Genomic DNA, 4,748 nt, shown 5'->3' on the forward strand with positions numbered 1-4,748 from the left:
AGCCGGAGTACCCGGAGAGAACCCACGCAAACACGGGGAGAACATGCAAACTCCACACAGAAAGACCCCGGCCTGATGGTGGAATTGAACTCAGGACCTTCTTGCTGTGCGGCAATAGTGCCACCTTGCCGCCTTATTGCTTATATTGGACTGTTATTTTGAAATCCTTGAAACTGCTGCTCGATAATTTACAGGTAATGCTGAATATACACTAAGCAGCATTTCATTAGTTACACTGAGCCACTTATTTGCCATGAGAACGTCCTGGATTCTTCATGGCATGGATTTAACAAGGTGCTGAAGTCATTCTGCAGAGGATATGTTCCATATTGACATGATCACATGAGAAATCCCAAATGCTCTATTGAATTCATATCTGGTGACTGTTTGGTGGAGGCCGTTTGAGTCCCGTGAATGCTCTGCCAAGTACAACAAACCAGTCTGAGAGGATTTGAGGTTTGAGACATTGTGTTACCTGCTAGAATCCTGCAGCCGTCCGATTGGCAGTGTTGCCACAGTTACTTTGAAAAAGTAAGATATTACGGACTACTGATTACTCCTTCCAAAAGTAACTTTCGTTTCTTTACTCGATTACTTTATTTTTAAAGTAACTAAGTTAGATTACTAGTTACTTTATTAGTTACTTTCAGAAGCTGCCAATAACACTCCCCACTGCCTCAACATAAAAACATCAACCGGTTTTGCCAATACTCACTTTATTGGAAGTGTATTTTAACAGTAATGTCAACAATATATCTCCTGACATTTGAAGTTGAACTTAAAACTTTTTTCCTGACAGAAATACTTGTTTGTATGAAAATAAAGACAGTCTTGTTACTTCACTTAACATAAATACTTTTTATAAAAAAAACAAACAAACAAACAAAGAGTCTTTCTTGACTTCCCTTAAGATACTTTTTATACCATCCACATGTAAGCACTATTGTCCGCTTTTGTAACTTTGGACTAATCTTATGAAAAAAAAGAGACTGCAGGTCCAACTTAAATTGCCTTACTTCCTTGCAGGTAATTGTTTTAAGTTAATCAACTTGAAAACTTTAATAAGTTTATTAAGTGACTTTGATAAACTTAATTCAATTACTTGTAAATAGTTATTTAAATTGGATTCCCCATTCTCTTTTTTTCAGTATATGTTGTCATCGCATGTTATTGGGGCAACAGACTGGAGCGAGTAAACCAGTGGTTGTACCTCATTAACAGAAGCTTCTCAAACCTTATGTCAGAAAGTCGATTTCTTTTAGGCGTGAGCACCAAACCTCCCAGACTAAACAGTCGCTCCACAGGAGCACTTGATGGGGTTGGAGTGTTATACTTTTAAAAAATTGTCTTTATGCTTGAAAACGTATGCAGAATCTGAAGGTCGTAGCCTGACATCAGGTAGTCCATGACTTCTTTTTCTGCAGAATAGGTCTCCTCCTCTGGCTCTGCCTCAAAAGTGAAAAAGTCCATCTCACCTTGGCTGCTAGATGTAGTAGCACTGGGCACACTGGCAGGGCTTTTGCCAGAGGAGCAGTGGTGCAACACTCTGCTGTCAGAAGCTGTTTTACTCGCTCCCTCCTTCCTGCATCTCTCAGCCATCGGAGTTTGAATTTTGGACAACTGGCAGCTGCGAGAAGGGCATCTTTGTCGTCCAGCACACCGGCGAAACGAGTCTGAATAGCCTAAAAAACATAATCGATATTTTTATGCCTACAATTTATTATGTTATTGAATTATTTGCAAACCATGCCTAATATGAGATCAGTAACATTTTAATTGTTTTAATCTTATTTTTCAATGATAATTAATATTCTGTTCCATGTTTGTGAATTGTATGAAGCAAACAATTTGACTAATTTCAAGATGGAGCGTACCTGTACAATGGCATCTGGAAGGCCTGCAGTCATCCTGGAGAGGTCATCTTTCACAGCCTGGTTCTTCTGCATCAGAACTTCAAGTGTTGGTAGTAAAGTTCCATATGGACAGTCGCCTTGTAAAATGTCCAGTGCTGCAGTCAGAGGTTTCATGGCCATGCAGTACTCATGCAGGAACTGGTATTCTTGATCTTTGAAGCACTTCAGTCCTAGCTTTGTGCACAGAGTATTCAGCTCACCCATGGGGGTTTCTGCAGTTCTCTTTACAGCATCAAAAAAGGAATTCCAGCTTGTGGATGTTGGTATTAGGAGCTTTCTTTTGCTGATTTCTTCCACTGTTTCTGATGCAAGTGTAGATCTACTCGATTTGGTCCAAAGAGCTGTGCATTTTGCTGTGCTGCTCCTATACGAAGCACACCTGCGGTGCGGGGAAGAGACAGCTGACCATCACTTTCATTCTCAGCCGAGAGGATTTCTGACAGATCAGAAAAAGTGACATCATCGTCTTTGGGGCTGGACTCTTCCTCCTCCGTCTCATCATCGGACTCCGTGACAGGATGATAAACTTGAAACGCCTTAACAAAGTTGGATCCATTATCAGTAACTGTTGCAACTACTTTGTTGAGTAATCCATAAGAGGAGTGAATGTTTTCGATTTCTGTACCAATGACATCATACGTGTGTCTACCACGAATTCGCCTACATGCTAATGCAACCTTGTGACGCTCTAATGTGGTTCTACTGATCCAGTGGAGCGTTACTCCCATATAGCTTCTGTTGTTAGCAGTCCAAATATCCGCGGTAGTTGAAACAAAGTCAATCTCATTCAGTGTGGCCTTCAAATTTCTCTCCATTTCTGTAAACTCCTTCTCCAAGTAAGAAGTAAAAGTCGTTCGGTGAGGCAGCTCGGCATTAACAGAAGTAGGGATCTTTTTTATTATGGCACGAAACGAGGGCGAGTCAACAGTGTTTATAGGTAGCATTTCTTCTACAATATACTTCAATTCTTCATCACTTACTGGTTTTGCACCAAAGTCCAACTTTTGTTGTTTGGGGGGTGTAGGACCTTCTGCGGAAGTCACGGCTCTCTGCTTCGGACCACTTGGTGGGACTCTCTCTGTGAGTTTGACTGTGCCGTGCTGCGACTCCAACTGTTTCTTATCACTGCCGATAGGCACAAAGGGATGGACATGATCAGCGACAATACTCAGATCGGCTGGAGTATTTCAACTAAACTGTTACTAAGGGGCCCAAAGTATGTAAGAACAAAGCAAATAACAACAAAATCATTCCACCATGAGGGAGTTTATCCAGATTTTGACCTTAGTTTCTGAATGTTGGAACGGAAATCAAAACTCATAGAACAGACAAACTGTAGCCTCACGCTGCTGTTCTTAGCTGACAGGGCTGACATCTGCTGTGGTCTTCTGCTGCTGTATCCCATCTGTTTCAAGGTTCAACATGTGCCTCCAGCATGCTCTTTAGGGTACGTTGGTTGCAACAAGTAGTTCCAGACAACGTATCCCAAAGTAACTGAGTTACTGTTGCCTTCCTATCAGCTAGAAGCAGCCTGGCCATTTTCCTTTGATCTCTGGCATCAACAAGGGATTTTCATCCGCAGATCTACTGCTCACTGGATGTTTTCCCATTTTTGGACCATTCTTTGTAAACTGTAGATATGGCTGTATGAGGAAATCGTAGTAAATTGGTAGTTTCTGTAATACTCAGATTGTCCTGTGTGGCACTAGCAGCCATTATTTGTAGTTCTGTTATCTGCATTGAAGCCTACAGGTGTTGAATATCAATGCTTCTGACTGTTTGATACTGGAAAAGAAAATTAAAACACAAAGAATCAAAGGCCAATAAATGAAACCAACTTCAAAGTGCCGAACATTGCTCTTCCTCTAATGGCTCCCAAAGGGCCACAAAGTTCATCCATCCTTTTATTTTGCTACCAAAGGAAAATAAGAGTTTTAGTCATTGTTGTTCTAACTAATTTTAAAATGCTAATTTCAGATGATATTATGAAACCTTATTACATTTGAAAGTTATGTGACCTCTAGCAGCCATGTGAATAAGCTCATGCAAAATGTATATCACCTGCAGATCGAGCCAAATGTAGAGCAACCTAGAAAATCTGAAATAAATGTGTGTAAATTTTGCAAGTGAGTTATTTTTAAAAAGATATTTTCCCTTTGCCTGACTAAGTAGCTATTTTGCCTGAACCCATAGTATTATTGGCTTAACATTTCTCGCTTACCCTGAGAGGCAGTGTTGCCCTTTTAAGCACAACAAAGTCCACACTTGGAGGCTGAAACGGTGGTAACAGAGAACGTCACAGACTTTACAGCCAGAAGACCACAGTTCATGTCCTGTTATTTGCAACGTGAAGGTATTTGCTTCACTTTGCAAGCATTTGCTCTTTTACTTTGGTTTTCACTTGCTGGTAAAGTTCAGGCACCAAAACCTACCTGGTGAGTTTTAGGAAAGCTTTGTGGTTTGATTTAAAAGACAAGGAGGAGTTTGAATTTCAGAGAGAAAGAGAGAGATCAGGACAAGAAAAAAAAAGAAACTCAAAAGATAAATGCCCCATCTTTGTCTCCTGTTACCTAGGTAACTGGACGATCGTTAAGCCCTCCAGTCACCATGGAGTAGTTACCCTGACAATAGCTGTGCGTGCGTGAGGTCTGTGTGTGTTTGTGTGTCCATTTCAGATCATACACTCAAGTAGTATTTACCATCAGCATGTGGCTGTGTGACATGCTTGCATGCATGCATGCATGTGTGTGTGTGTGTGTGTGTGTGTGTGTGTGTGTGTGTGTGTCCCTCTTTCTCAGAAAGGTCACAGGTTTGATGTTTCCTCTTCTGCCTCCA

This window comes from Haplochromis burtoni, unplaced genomic scaffold (assembly GCF_018398535.1).
Source record: "Haplochromis burtoni strain Fernald_Lab_line unplaced genomic scaffold, NCSU_Asbu1 Contig_138, whole genome shotgun sequence".
Classification (NCBI taxonomy): domain Eukaryota; kingdom Metazoa; phylum Chordata; class Actinopteri; order Cichliformes; family Cichlidae; genus Haplochromis; species Haplochromis burtoni.